Source organism: Protopterus annectens, chromosome 3.part0 (assembly GCF_019279795.1).
Source record: "Protopterus annectens isolate FY-2018-M chromosome 3.part0, PAN1.0, whole genome shotgun sequence".
Taxonomy (NCBI): Eukaryota; Metazoa; Chordata; order Ceratodontiformes; family Protopteridae; genus Protopterus; species Protopterus annectens.
The window spans coordinates 1,234,724,740-1,234,741,855 of NC_056731.1; positions in this window are offsets into that span (position 1 = coordinate 1,234,724,740).

Below are 17,116 nucleotides of genomic sequence, written 5' to 3' on the forward strand. Positions count from 1 at the left end.
GGGATGTATGCTTCTTCCCCTTGCTGATCCTGCTGAAACTGTTTTCTCAGGTTGAAGTTGTGCAACATGGCACATTCTGTGAATATTTCAGTAAATGTCCATGGATTGTACTGCAGGGTTAGCCCAGATGTATCTAGGCACCAGAACTGCAACTTCAGCAGCCTAAACACACACTCTATGATATTTCTGGTTTGAGCATATGCCTCTTGCCCATTATAGCGATCTTCAGTGGATATATGAGCATTTGTCATGGCAGTCATCAGTCACAGTTCTAGTGCATAACCTGCAATCCCTAGTAAATGACGCTCTGATACAGTTGAGAGGTGTGCCAGATATATGAGTCATGGTAACTACCTGGGTTGCTAGCACACACATTCAAGATTATTCCCTTAGCATTACGCACAACCTGGCAGTTAATAGAGTGGAAACCCTTTCTGTTTATATAGAGCCTACCCTTTTGCCTGGTTGGTGCCTTAATTTGTATATATGTGCAATCTACGGCACCCAGTAATTCAGAGTAGTGTGCTACAGGGTAGACCTCTTGCATATTTCTGGCCCTCTCCTCAGGAGTATGGGGAAAATAGATGTGGTCACTGACATGTTGGAGCACAACATTCAGGAATTGATGGAAGATCCTGGATGCTGATGCCTGTGACACCCCCAGCATGTCCCCTGCTGGTCTCTGAAAGGTACCTGCAGCTAAGATTCTAAGTGCTACACATACCTTTGTCTCCGCTGGGATAGGTTCCCCTCAGTTGGCCCTGGCTCTGAGTTAAGAACAACAGAGGTTGCAGGGGTCCTGTAGTGTGTCTCTATCCACCCTGTAGTGATCTACAATTTCCACATCATGTACATTGTAAAAAGTTAAACATGGCCTGAAAACTCTTCTCCTTCTTGGTCTAGGTCTACTGGCAGCAGCAGAAGCATTGACATCAGCCTGTTGCACAATCAAGTTAATTAAAGTAGCAGCAGCCCCTAACATTCTTTCCATGTAGACTCCTTTCTATGGCTGTATTCCAATAGATTTTGGGATTTGAAGGAAAACAAGCACCGAGTCTACATGGTTGCTTTATAACTTGTTGAATAGTTCCACCATGTCGGATTGGTTGATTAGCAAACAATTCAGCTGCTTATGCTGTAATTTAGGGTTGCCACCTTTTCAAATGGCCGAAGTGGGACATTTTTGGTACAAACATCAGATTTTACAGGCTGACACATACCCACAGTCGGTACAAAGGTTAGAATGTAACTTTTTTGCCTAATTAAAAGCTTATTCTTGTAGCATTTTAGTTGCTTATTCTGTTTCTTATAACATTTAGGTTATTTTAGATACAAAATAACTATTTTATGCAACTTTTACATAAAATATAGGAAATAATTTTGTCCTAAAATCTCAGGACATTTGCCATTTTTACAATTTTTTGTCAAGATACAACTTCCCAAAGAGGGACTGTCCCTCGCAAAGTGGGACAGGTGGTAACCCTACTGTAATTAGCATGCCACAGTGTTAACCATGTTTGCGCGGTGGTACATACTGCTTACTAAATCTAAAACTATGTGCTACCATGTGCACATTGTGCCTGGACAATGTAGGCTTCATTGAATTTCACTGTCTATCTGTTACTTCTCTTGACAACTATCAAGATAAAGGCATAAAACCCTTTATAGTGGTGATGGTACAGTTTATAAGTGTAGTGAGCTTATGTAGTAAACAATTTGGGGAAATCACTAAGACCAAAGCTACAAATGGATGTCATACTTTTTTTTATCTTATCTCTGTGTCTTTCCCATTGGCATCATTTTGGAGAAAGTTGTTTATTTCTAAATCTCTGAGTTTTTTTTAATAGCTATTTCTATATTCCCAAATTATTTCATGGCAGATGGGATCCCCCTAAACTGCTATTTTCTGTGTAACATATTCTATTCTTACAGCTGTGGACCAATGCCTTCTATTTCTTACCCTGTTCATTGACCTTACTAAACCCGGGTCTATATTATATAATTGAAAATTCAGTTCAGCAAATGGTACTTACATCGAAACTGCCATTCATTGAATTCACTCTTGTGAGGGGCACAGCCCCCACACACCCTCCACTAATTATATACATCATCTCTGAGATTGCACTACAGTGAGGAAAGGGCAAATTTTCTGATCTATACTGCACCGCGATCTCACTATAAACAGTTCACTCAGTGGCATTTTTGACACAAGTGCCGTTCGCTGAACTAAATTTTCATTTATCTAATATAGACCCACTAAAACCTTATAAACCATCACCATCTATATATTATCTCCAATCTGTCAACTTCTACACAAATACTACAAACTAGTTTGCTGGCTACTTGTGTGACAAATCCATTTAGGTCAGAATCAACTCCAGAATGTCATCCCCTGCTCTTTTCTCTGTGAAGATCCCCAAGGCCCACTTCTTGGTATACTTCTCATTTCTATTTTCATATACTCACTATTATCTGACTTCTGCTTTACCAAAATCCTTCTGCAACCTAACTTTTGTGCTTCCTCCAACAACACCATAAAGTCAAAACTCATTCAGGATTTCTCAAATATCCTTTTTGTGAATAGCAAACAGCCTTTTCTTCCTACACTGAAGTAAAAACAAAGATAAGTTTCTGTAAATCCCATCTAAAGTCTTCCCTTAGATGATTTTCTCATCTACTAAATTCCCTCCATCAAGTTTGCTTTTACTTTTGAATATATGAGACTTTATTTAGATACAACCATCTCAATGATTTCACATTTCAGTTATTAAACTTAAATTCAAGGTCTCTCTGCTTGTTGGAAATCTCAAGATGGCTTACAGATAAATGATCAAAGCATATGTCATTGACGTACACCATAGCAAACACAATTGTTAGTTGACCGTGTAAGTCACTGTTTCTCCTCTGAACTAGAATCAATATCTCATTGGAAAGTGATACATGAAATCCATCTCCAAAATGGTTCTCCTGTGTCAAATAGGTAGGCACTAAAATAATAAAAATGCACTCGTATCTCAAAATGCAAACAGGAAGACTCAGAAAATGAAAAGCACTTTTACTATAAACATTGTAATAAAGGTGGTGTTTGCAGTCCAAGTCCTATTTACTTATTTGTTTGTTTATTTAATTTCCAGTTTTGTTGCTTTTGACTGTTGTAAAATAATAGAATGCGTAGATTTATATGTGTGAACTTATTACTGAACTGTTCATATTGCTGCTTAAACCACAACATAGGTATCTGCATATCATATACAATTTGAAACAAAAGGTACACACCTGAAACTTCTGGATGTAACTCTTAACTGCTACACATCTGTACTGCAGACTGCTGGTTTAGCCAGCAAAGAACCAACTTTTGCAACTGAGAAGTTTAAATTAATGCTACAGTGGTTCCATAGCATACTCATGCTTGCAACATCTTTACTATTCTCAGCAGGAGATGCTGAAGAACTGCATGGTTACTGATACATGTGGTCAACCCCTTTTAGATTTACAATGTATGCTTCCATCATTGAGGAGTAAGCTGATGGGTTTTACAATAATAGTATTGATGTCTCTCATTTCATGAAGCAGTCAGTAAATCTTTCAGTCCATGTACGTGTTACTTTCTTGCACCACATGCATATGATTGTTTTTTTTTTAAATGTTTATGTTTTTCTTTTTTTATGTGAAACAAGGATCTTCCATTAACTACCCAGTATTCTGTGCACTGAGACTTAACTAAGCAGCAAAATGAAATAACTATTTTTTCTGATAAAATAAAACAGAAAAAAATCCCCTGCATTTTCATATTATTTGTGTACAGAGAAATGTAATGAAGGTATCACAGCAAATTTGTGGATAGTGCTGTCTCTCTTTGTGTTTGATTCTCTGAGTTGATTCCTAGGTATGAAGTTTGCGTGTCCTCTTTCATGGATTGTCACTGGGGTCTTTTTGTTCTCTTCCACATCCCAGAAACATGCATAGAAGTAAAGTGGAAATTTTCAAAGTACCCCAAAGGGTGGAACCTTTAGTGCATACGTGAGTGTGTGTGTGTGTGTGTGTGTGTGTGTGTGTGTGTGTGTGTGTGTGTGTGTGTGTGTGTGTGTGTGTGTGTGTGTGTGTGTGTGAGTGTGTGTGTGGATTCACTATACAATCTTGAAGTACTGAAATGTCGAATTTCAGTATTTCAAGACTGAATAGTCGAAAACCCACATACACGAAAACCCACAATCATGAATACCACAACTGCGACCATTCACACACACACACACACACACACACACACACACACACACACACACACACACACACACACACACACACACAAACCAAGACATAATTGCACACACATACACCTACCTAACTAAATAAACATAACACACAGATACACACCTAACCTACCTATAAGCAGGGGCAAGGCCCCTGCACCCAGGTGGGGCTGTGCCCCCCATACCCCCCTACTTATATATTCTAACTCGGAGGTCACACTAAACACACAAACACACAAAAAACTCCATTGCACACACTCACACACACTAAAATCTCTACCCAATATCCTCAAACACACAACATATACCTGAAACCCCAGATAAATCCACAAACCGCACCACACATAACAAACGCGACACCACAATAGCGGTGGATTTGACATTTGCAGATTCGACACTACTGCATTCGGCATAGTGTAGTTTCGAGTAACTGCACTTTCCACTATTCGGTATCAACGTACTGAAATTTGAGATTTCAGTATGTCGAGATTGTCTAGTGTATGTGTGTGTGTGTGTGTGTGTGTGTGTGTGTGTGTGTGTGTGTGTGTGTGTGTGTGTGTGTGCGTGTGTGTGTGTTTGCTCTTGTAAGTGATTCCTGTCTGACGATCACTGTTTTCAGTTTCCTGGGTAGATGGATGGACGGGCAGCTGCATTAAGGTGAAGTTAATACAATTCTTAGCAGAACTGTCTGTAAATTTCTATTTAAATGCCACTACAATGTTTGGAAATGTTGTATGAATCTCCATATTTGAATGTGAAATATCTTTGCATGTAAATAAAGAATATGGCTAAAAAATAAATAACTCCTTCAATGCAATGTGACACCTGTTGAGTCCTATATATAAGTTTCCAACTTAATGGAAATTGCCCAGTCATGTTTGTGTGTTGTCAGTATGACAGACAATGAAACATTGGGTTTACTATAGATGTGCACCATTCTTTCTCCTCCTTGCATTCTGAACATTCTTTAGTCAGTCACTCCATTTTTCACCCATTACCAAGTCATCTGATTCTTAGAATGCTACCATGCAGGGTATGAGTTTAGAGTCTGTCACTGTCCTTACATCATAAGCACATAATGAAGTTTGAAAACAGCTGTCTACGGTAATAGAAATAGATCCTGGTGACTTGATTTTTTAAATTAATGTTCCCTGACTAAATATATTTTTTTGCAAATACACTATATGATAAATCACAATTTATCTTAACATATCAACAAATAAGTAATTTTATTAGCATAACATAAACGCCCTTATGCTTTGATTCAGTCTTCATATAAGCTCTTCTTAGAATTGGTGTCTCCTAAAATGTCCCAGAGTGCAAATATTGCTTTTTAAAACCTTTTGCTATTCGATTATGCATGCCCTCAGTTTAAGGTATGCCAGTGGATTGAAACAAAATATATTCCATATTAGCTAACATCAGGGCTACAAAAACATTTTACACAAATATGTCATATTTGAGTCTTGACATATTCATAGCACTCCATTAAAGTAAATCATGAAACTTAGCATTTCAGAATTTAATTATATAATATGAGACTGCACAGTGGATCACTTCTTCAGTGAAAAACTATTCAATCCACTAGAAAATTTTGATTTGTAATAGGAATTTATATTTTTTTCTGCAGGACTGCTGAAAATATCATTAGAAGTCTTATTTGAAAGGTATTACAAAACAAAACAGAAGCCCTTAACAAGTTTAGAAATGACAAAGGAATATTTCTGTCTATGAAATACTGAAGCATAGCTATTGAACATAATCTCACTATGCCAACAAAATATAAATATTCTTATTTTAAAACAGTTTGGAAAGGGTGTGAATGGAATATACAGTGTGTGGCATCTGCAAGAAATAGAGGAGCAAAAAAATCAGAAAAATGAATAAAGAAAAGGAAGGAGATAAGAAAGACGGAGATGACATGACTGACAACTATAGAAAATGAATGCATAGGAAAGCAGGAAAATGAAAAAATAAAGAAAGTAAAGAGATAAATAAGAATGAAATAAAAGAAAAGAAAAAGAATAAAAGAAAAAGAAAAATCTTAAGTTCTTTTAAGATTCTAACAGACTTTCTGTGTGTGTGTGTGTGTGTGTGTGTGTGTGTGTGTGTGTGTGTGTGTGTGTGTGTGTGTATGTGTGTGTGCGTGTGTGTGTGTGCGTACAGATGCACGCGTCTATGGTTCTATCCGTCTATATAGAGAGATAGTTTGATATAGACAGATACATATAGATAGATAAACAGACAGATAGAAGAATAGATAGACAGACAGACAGATAGATAAGATGATGCAGATATTACTACTGACTATATTGCAATGGAGAGAAGAAAGGAATAGTGCAATGTTCATCAACAGAACCATAGGGACCAAAATTCTTCAGAGAGAGAGAACAAGCAGAAGAAGAAGAAGAAGACGAAGAAGGAAAACAGATATAGGACAGAGCTTATGCTTTTTTCTTAGCTTTAGTTACTTCTTGAGAATAAAAGAAATCATGTGTAAAAGCATAACAGTAAGGAAAATGATAAGTATCTCTAAACTGCATAGTTTCATTTCTGTCAGGATTGTATATTGCAAACAGGCATATAACAATATGCAGACAGCAGATAAATGCAAAAGAAGCAGGAAATATGTGGCTAGCTCTGACTGATGTATGTGGTTGTGCAAGCATAAAGACAGGAGTGTGATGACACCTGTACCACTGAATTCTTGTCATGTAAGTAATGCAAGCCAGATAGACCCAATCCTGCCAATGTCTCTGTTTTATCATTAGCAATGGATATTGATATACAGTAGAATTCACAGGCAAGGCACATTCTTTCCAATCATACCTCTCAACTGTTCAGACTTTTGCAAAATGTCCAGAATATTGACTCATATTTTTAGTCTGTTTCTCATAAAATTTGTGGTTTTCTGGCATATTACTGAGGATTGAAGTCACTAAATAATGACATACATTTGAATTTCTGACTTTATATCATCACAAATGCATGCTAACACACAACATATTATTCTAGCATCTATCCAAGTTTATAAGAGCAATATTTAAAATATGTCCTTATTTTTCAGCCTTCACTTCTCCATTATCTTTGGCTTTTCCAGATTTTTTGCACTAAGAGGTTGAGAGATATGTTTCCAGTGTCCTGTGTCATTCACTCAGGATTGCTTACATGCTCACATAGCTAACACATGGTGTACAGACCTCTTCCACTTTCCATTTTGATGTGTTATTATGTTCAGTTATTGACATTTAATGGGTGCAGTTTAGTGGTTCCCTATTATATCAGCGAATGCTTAAAATAATGAACGCTGTTTTATCGACCATATTAAATGGAAACCGCAAAATCCCAAACACACGGAACAGCGTTTTTTTTTCCCAGGGAAAAAAATTACTGGGCCATTTTTGGGACATTGCCATTTCCTCCACTGTGGTGTGATCTCGGAGTTGGTATATTTAAGTAGTGTGGGGGATGAAGCCCCCACTTTATTTTGTGTGGGGTTTTTTTCCCGGAGCAGAGATTTTTTTTCCCTGGGAAAAAAAATTTGCTGTTCTGTGTGTTTGGCATTTTGCCGTTTCAGTTTTTAAGGGTCGTTTATACAGCACTGGCTATTTTAAGCATTCACTGTTATAATTTGAACCCAGTTTAGTCAGGTCCTTATTGGTCCCACTGTGCAATATCATTGGGAAGCCACATATACAGATCCCACTTCTTTTAACTGTGTTGTGCCTTCGGACAAGTTATTTAGTGTACTACTGAGTAGAACATCATAGTTCTGATGTTCTATATTCATTTGTATTCAGCCAATAAGCACACTATGTTGATGTCACCTGCCTATTGTACCAAATATAGGATCTCCATTGTTTAGATGGTTAACAGTTGATAAGTGCACTTCTTTAACTCTCTTCCTATGAATTAATGACCTATGCGTAAGAAATGCCTCGCTTAATATAATGAACACCACCATATCAATGGCCAATGTATTCATTTTATTTTTCTGAAAATTCAAGCATAAAATGAAGGGAGGTAAGTGACTGACATATAGCTCCTATGAGGCATAACCCCAGTACCTTTTAATTTCATATGTCTGAGTCTGTAGTAACTGAGGATAGAGTGTGTAAATAATACCACACATCAGCCAGAATACAGTAAACAATAATTCTTAACAGACCAGCTTTGACTAAATAAAAATCATACAACATATGATACAATGCAATTCATTCAGATCAGTGTGTATCCCACAGTGCACTGTTATTCATGTTTTGACATGATTGGTCTAAGGCTTTCCATACAGAAGTGGAAGGATAGGGATTATTAATGCATATTTATAAAATTTGTGAAAGAAATGTGCCTCAACTGACCCACAGAGCACTGTGTAACCACATTAAAATTAATTAAAGCAAACTTGCGTTTGCTGTTGCACTTTGTGACTTTATTCTCCAGTCAGAAAATGTAATAAAGTTTGCTGTAGCAATGTTGCTCTTTCAGTAAACAATACAATGCTCAATCATCCTTTGTTTAAATATAATAATCCCTCCCCACATCATTCTTTAGTCAGAAAATACGAGGTTTTCTGTAATAGTGTTGCTGTTGCAGCGAATGATACAATGTCCATCTTTTGTTTCAATGTCAACAACCCCCATCATTCCTGCTGGCGACATTCCATGCTCATGCATAGGGTAAGCACATCTCCAAATTCTGTTGTATCAACAGTAAAGTCTCTTTCATCTGTTGTTTCTTCATGTCTTGTCCTAAAGTAGCAGTACAAGGCAATTATTAATCTCTTTCAATCATCCTCCACTCCTTGTTGATGTTGTCGTCAGTGACATCAGAAGGATCATGGGCTACAAACAGATGTCCTATGCAGCTCGACTAAAGAAACTCCAGATCTACTCAGTTGCTTACCGCCTACTCAGAGGCGATCTATGCCTGACGTACAAAGCCATGTCAAACCTACAATTAATGGACATGCTCCACCTCAAAAAATCCAAGTCCCTTATAGCTACACGCTCCAGGGACCTAAACCTCAACACAAAAATAAATAGGACATGCTGGAGGGACAGATTCATTTCCCAGAGGCTCCCCTCACTCTGGAATAGAATCCCAATTCATGTTAGACATAGCCCCTCGCTGACCCTCTTCAAGTGAAATCTGGACGCGTGGATGGGAAATCGCAAATTCACCCCTGGGATCTCTTCTGTGTCCCTGCTAGACAGAGGCACATTAAACTAATCTTAAAAGGGTACCTTCTGTGACCTACTTTACAGAGGCACAGTAGGCTAATCTAATAGGGAGGCGGAAGCCAAATACACTCTGGCTAGGCTTATAAATGCCCTAGGGCAGATAGCCTAGTATCTACCTATGAACCTATAATGTAGCAAGTCTCCCTATCCCATGCCAACCCCTCTTGTCTTATATTGTCTGAAATAGCAGTACAGCTAATTATTAACCTCCATCTCTCTCCCTCCTCCCCTTCTTGTCTTGTCCTCTCTGGCAGCAGAATGTAACAGTTTTACCCTACTGCATATCAGTATCTCTCGTCACATCCAGGAGAAAAAGGGCTTCCTCCATCCTCCTCCTCTTCCTGTAGTGCTAATGTTAAAAGAATGTTCCCATCTGTTGTAGGTCCCCTTTTGAACCTTCTGCTAACTATAATGTTAAGACAGTACTTGTGCTGAGATCAGACCTCACCCATATCCTTTTATAATATTGAGAATGTGTCTAATTTATATTCTACCAGGTCAATGATGTGTATCTGTTAGAAGCAGACTATGCATTCACAGTAACTGTGGAGACAGACTAGAGTCCCAAGATACATAATCCCCTGTCTTTACCATGTGTGCATGCATACAGTATTGGCACTATATCCTTACAATGTGAGGTTCTGTGCTCATGCTGGTTACATGCTGGTTTATGGCATGCCATTGCTTTATATACCCGTCCCTAATTAAATGTGGAAGGGTCTTCTCAAATCAAGCATAGTAAAAATACAATATAATAGAATGTTTATTAACATTCCACTCTGCTTAATTTACTGAAGAGGCACTAGAAAGCATCACTGTTTTTTTCTTCATGCACAATGCATACAATTCCAAAATGGCTAATAATGGATGTTTTCTGATTATGTAATAGTCAAATTATGTTATGCTTTGTGTACAACCTTATACAAAGCATGACTTTTATGAATCCTATGACCAGATTCTGAAGGAAAGGAAAATATTGCTATTTATCGGGTCTATGTTTACACATCAAACAAAAACTTCATTGAACGGTTATTCCTTGAACAGTAATCTGCGAGCATCTCTTTCATCAAAGAGCAAAATCATTGTAAGAAAAATCACTGAAAAGTAATAGCTGGTCAACAACAAGGAAGTACAACACTATATAAGGTAAACTAAACATAACCTTTTAAAATGTGTCCTTTTCCCCATTGTAGTGTGATTTTGGAGTTGGTATATATATATATATATATATATATATATATATATATATATATATATATATATATATATATATATATATATAGTGAGAGGTGTGTGGGGGGCACAGCCCCCCACCTTTGTGGATTGCTTCCTAGTTGTTGGCCAACTATTACCTATCAATGATTTTTTTATGATGATTTCACTCTTTGATGAAAGTGATATTCTGGGGTTACTGTTTGTGGATTAGTTGTTCGATGAAGTTTTTGTTCAAGTTGTGAACATAGACTCCTATTCATCAGTATTAAGAACACTATCTAAGAACAGTTGTAGAAAAATAGCAAAAAGGTTACAATGAGCTGACTTTGATAAAGGGAAGGTAGAGTAGAAAAGTTATAAAGATACAGGAATAAGTGTATTACCACTAGAATTCTATATAATTTCCATTCCAGATACATAGTAAAAATATCGGTAGCTTACAGTATTAGCAAAAATGTTATTGAATATTTTAACAGTAACAATAATAAAAGCTACCTGAAAATTATGAATACCTTGAAAATATTATAAAGGGAGATGTTCGGCCTGCAAGAATCTCATGTTAACAGCATAGTAAATCTAACAAATTTGCTAAAGCTATGGAGTACTGATATAAATATATGAGTATTCTTTCTAAAATTTGTAGAATGCCACAGGTTCATCCTAATCAGTAACTGATATGCTGTGATGGATAATTGAAATAACATTTGTTGAAAGAACATTAACTAAAAAGAAAAGCTCTTGTGCTAAAATGCACAAATCAAAAAAGAGTGTGTTACCTCAAGGGAAAATCTAGAGAGTAATGAGGCACAGGTATGATGACTACATTATGTTGTGAAAGAAGATAAATAAAGTAAGAGCGAGTAAAGTGAAATAATTTACTCAGAAGATGATAGAAGACATAGTCTTGACAAATGTATTGATTATTTATTCATTTATTTCCATTTGTTTACTGGGAAACTCTGACTGGGTCATAAATAACCTCTTTTCAACAGACGCCCATAGAGAAAAGCTAAATCAGTCTTATACACATTAATGCTTAGAATATATTTTACAAAAGAAGTAGAGAAAAATAAGCAAAAAGAAAATATTCAATAAACAATAATGATATTACAATAATAAACAGAGCACTTTAAACGGATTCATTTAAAAGTAGTCTGTTGGATCTATTCAGAAGCCAATTGTAGACCAATTAGGATTAAAATACCTAACAACTCTTGTTGTATCAAGAAAGAGTAAGATAGAAATAGATAAGAATGGTGTTTTATGCTTAAGAAGAAAAGATGCAGTAAGTAATTGTGCTTAGGCAAGGGATTTAAAAATAAAATAGATTGTGAGTCACAAAGCAGTGTTAATGGAAATACAGAAAAGATAATTTTAGCGCTAAAGGTGAAATGATATGAGCTTGCTGGGAAGATTTAGAGTGGATAATGATAGGTAACTTGGAGATGGGAGAGCCTTACTTGTATGCAATGAGTAATAACAGGTCCGACTAAATAATACGAGCAGTAAAAAGATAAGAGATTCAGGAGGGCTAAAGTTATTGAGTAGTAATAGGGCATGTGGCAAGGATAAGGGAAAAGCAGAACAGAGTTAGTCAGGGTTTACGTTTATGGAAAAAGCAGTAAGGATAGTGAGGAAGAGGACGAGGGAGAGTTGCAGCTGAATCCAGTGTGATAGAACAAAGAGAAATACCTTAACTGGTCAGATTAATTAGAATAATATATGGTTAGAGCAATTTTAGTTCATTTAAGTGGGTAGTTAAAGGAAAGTATATTTGGATATTGCTTTACCCTGGGTAGCAATTGCAGGAGTAAAGCAGATAGTCTTTCAGTTTGCATTTGAAACATTTTTGGGAGGATATAAAACATATAGCAGTGGGATGTGAATTCCATAACTTTGAGACATAAGTGGAATATCAGGAATCGACAAAAGAGTTAAGTAATTTGGTGGCAAGAAATTGTTTCTGAGTATAATATGAGGAGGTCTTACAAGAGGGTATCATTGCAGGAGAGGGCTAAGTGAGGGACACTTTTTGGGGAAAAGGAATGGTTCCAAAAGAAATAAAAGGGGGCCCCTGGGAAACCAAATTAGAGTTTAGAGAAACCTTTTGGCAAATTACATTGGAAGCCAATAGACCCCCAGGGTTAAATGATTTAATTTCAATTCTACCCCCTCTTAAAACTTAGATCTGCCAAGCTATAAATGTGTTTTTACATTGTTTACAATACTGACATATGTATTGTAGTTGATGCAAAATATATATTTTTATGCAACATTTTATATTTATTGACATTTACTTATATTTATTTATATTTTCTTACATAAATATCCAAAACACATCTATTTGATTATAATTAATTAAATATTTTTAAGATTGGATGTTAGTAGATCATATTTTAAATTATTCCCTTACAAGCATTTTCAGTTTGTTTATGCAAGCAATTCATAATATATATATATATATATATATATATATATATATATATATATATATATATATATATATATATATATATATTTTGTGAGCAGTATGCCTTTAATATTTTTAATTATCTCATTAATTAATTACTTGATTTGTATAAAAATGGTGACTGTGGATGATTTTATATTATTTCTGAAGTTGTCTGGGGGATACTCAGACGAAAACACCCTGTGTATATTCAGCATTAAAATCTTGTTAATAAAGCTGTGTTTTACATCAAACTGGTGTTCTACGTGGAGCTCTACAATTCATTTTTTCTGGTTATTTGGTACATTCTACTGGATCGGCTCTGTTTTTGTGGTTTTTGGCCTTTATATGAAGCCTGTTGAGGAGCTGAATTCACCCTTGCACAACCCCAATGATTTTCGAGGCCAGGAAATGGGTGAACTACGTAGGATTTCAAGTCAGCTGTCACAGCTTATGGAGGTCTTGACTCCCATAGGTCAGGGAGTTGCTGTACTTTTATCAAATACAAGTATGCCTGGGAACCAGGAAGACTTTAGATGCCATGAATGCCAGACTGACTCTGTGGCCATTTACAATGGACCAGGACAGGTAGAACAGTCATGGAATAGTACACCATCGATTTTGCTGCAATGTGAAGAGTCGGTGGATGTACGTGAACAAGTGAATGAAGCAACAGTTAATGTTAGTAACCTGGTTCAGCAGGAATTAAATGAGTGGCTACAGCAGAAGCCTATTTTTCAAAAAAGAATGCCACAACAAATCAACGCTGGAAGTACGGACACATACAGAGTAAGCCTTAACAAATTGCAAGAGGCTTTAACTAAATATAAAACTTTAAACATTGAAAATGCCTATTTGGGGGAGTGTATAAGGCAGGGGATTGTGCCTAATGGATTACGGGTTTACAAATACCCGAACAATGTTTTAGTGGGATCTGATTTTTATAAAGAATTAATTACTATTTTTTATAGATGTGGTTTAGAGATTTTAAAGGCTATGATTTGTAATAATGAATGAGAAATGATGGTTTCACAAGAACATATTGATGTGCATAATGTATGTATCAAGAATGATTTACTATTTGATGTGCAGCATGAACAGGACAAGTATTTCAATATTACAACTGCTATAGATAAAAAATATGATGATATCTTGAATAGGAAGTGTAAAAAGCTAGACCGTGACCTGAAAGAGTATGGAGAAGGTAAACAATATCCATTACCCTGGTCCCAGTTTAATAATTCACATATCAGAAGAACATACTCAGAAGTAATACAAGAACCTGAACTACTAGGACAGAATGGTAATGAATCGGTCATATCTAATGGAACATAAATGCATAACAGCAATGATAACAATGGATATATATCCCCACATGGATCAGAAAGACTTAGGCAGAAAAATAATAACAACAACCATTTTTTCAAAGCCCTCCTCCAACAGATGGGAGGGGGCAACAGGGGGACATACAGGTAGGAACCCAAGTTACTAATGGAGTTGGTATTCAAAATGTTTTACACATTGTAAGTTGGCAAGGATTTCATATATTTAATTACAGTTCCTTAGAGGTGACACAAGAATTTTTTAATTTATTTATGAAGGGGTTTAAATATATTCCCATGAAAAAAGGTACTTTGTCGCAACCCATTATTGATATTAAGCTGTTCATTAGAAAAATAAATTTAGAACAATTTTTCACTGGGAATGCAGTAATAACATCCAATGTTATGGTACCCAGGAAAAGTAGTACTTTTAATCCACAATTACACCCACACTTAAGGAACTTGGAAAATGTAATAGAAAACAAAATTTGAAATTTATACAAAAATCAGGAAAAGACCCGTATCAGGAACAACTTAACCAAAGAAGAGTATGCCTTATTGAAACAACTATGTCCTAACCCCAAAGTACGTGTAATGGAAACTGACAAGGGAGAAGGCATTGTCCTCATGGATAAAATTCTGTATGAAGGCAAAATGCTTTCCCTCCTACATGATGAAAATAAATATAGTCAAGTATCCATTAATGAAGCTAATATTGCTTACATGAAAATAGATCTAGCATTGAAAGATTTATTTGATCAAGGGGTGATTGACTTCCAGACTTACTCATATGTGGAAAATAATTCACCCAGAGTCCCTTCAATATTTGGCATACCCAAGGTCCATAAGGATGTGGATGACCCCCCCCCCCTCCCATTTAGGCCTGTTGTAGCTTCAGAGGGTTCCAAGATAGTGCCTACAATAAAATTTTTGGATTGGAAATGCAAAGCTATATGGGGGGGGGGGGGTTGTGTTGCCCTCACATCCTAAAGGACTCTTCGGATTTTCTTGTCAGAATACATCCAGAATATAGTGTGGATGGCCTTACATTTTTTTGTAGTAATATTGTAGATTTGTTTTTGGCCATTCCACATGATACAGGATTGCTGTGGTTAGAAGAAGCTTTAAGAATGCAGGCTAACATTTCTGAAAATTATATTTTTCTTTGTTTGGAATTAGCCGATTTTGTTCTCAGAAATAACTTCCTATTTTTTGAAGGGGAATTCTACCGACAGGAACAAGGAGTTGCTATGGGGGCCAGTTGTGCCCCCACTTATGCAGAAATCATCCTGTCAGTTTGGGAGAATAAATTTGTACATATATGTTCCTATTCACAATATTGGAATTTATATACCCCATAGCTTGACGATATCTGCATTTTTTGGATAGCGGATATGACCAAATTAGAGGAATTTATGAACTACTTGTCCCGTACCACAACTTTTCTTCAGTTCACACACCAGGTAACAACAGGGAAATTTAATTACCTGGATGTGACAATACAAAACACTGGAAATTGGTTTAAGTCAGTTGTTTATAGGAAGCCAACATTTTCAAACGCATATATTAGTTATGGCAGTGCACATCCTTCATTCCAGAAAAAAAGCATCATTAAAGGACATTATGTCCATGTAAGCCATATGACATCCAGTGACCAAGACTTCCAGAAGGAATGTATGGTACTGCAAAATATGTTCAAGGATAGGGGTTATCCAGTGGACCTTATTGTTAGCATACAGACAGAAGTGATGCAAGGGAGAAAGGATAAATATGTACCAGTTTTAGGTACAGGTTTAACAATCTCCACATTAGGTCCAAAGCAAAATATTATTCAGGAAGATTTTGTTAGGGCCTTTGTCACTAATTTTAGTGGGACTGCATACCAGATTAAATCCATCCTAGAAAGGGAATGGTAAAAATTTTCCAAATTTACAGATTTGGAAGTGTTTAAAATAAGCCCCTTGAGGTAGTTTTTAAGAAAGGGCAAAATATTAAAAATTTACTGGTGTTTACACATAAAAGAAGGGGAATTTTTAAGTATGGGACCTGTAACCAATGTAAATGCATATTACAGGGCAAATAATTATATATTAAGGCCAAGAAAAAGACAATATGCAACAACAACTATTCCAATTGTAATTCACAAGGGCTGGTTTATGTAGTTACATGTGGGTCTTGTGATGCCTTCTATGTTGGCAAAACTGAGAGACACCTAAAACATAGAATCTATGAACATTTAAATGATGTTAAAAAGAAAAATAACACCAATGCCCTGTACAGACACACACTAGAATGCAATAATGCTCAGTTCTTTTTTTTCTGTAATTGAAATGGTTCCAAAAGAAATAAGAGGGGGTCCCTGGGAAACCAAATTAGAGTTTAGAGAAACCTTTTGGCAGATTACCTTGGAAGCCAATAGACCCCCAGGGTTAAATGATTTAATTTAAATTCTACCCCTCTTAAAACTTAGATCTGCCAAGCTATAAATGTGTTTTTACATTGTTTGTAATATTGACATATGTATTTTAGTTGATACAAAATATATATTTGTATGTAACATTTTATATTTATTGACATTTACTTATATTTATTTATTTATATTTTTATTACATAAATATCCAAAACACATATATTTGATTA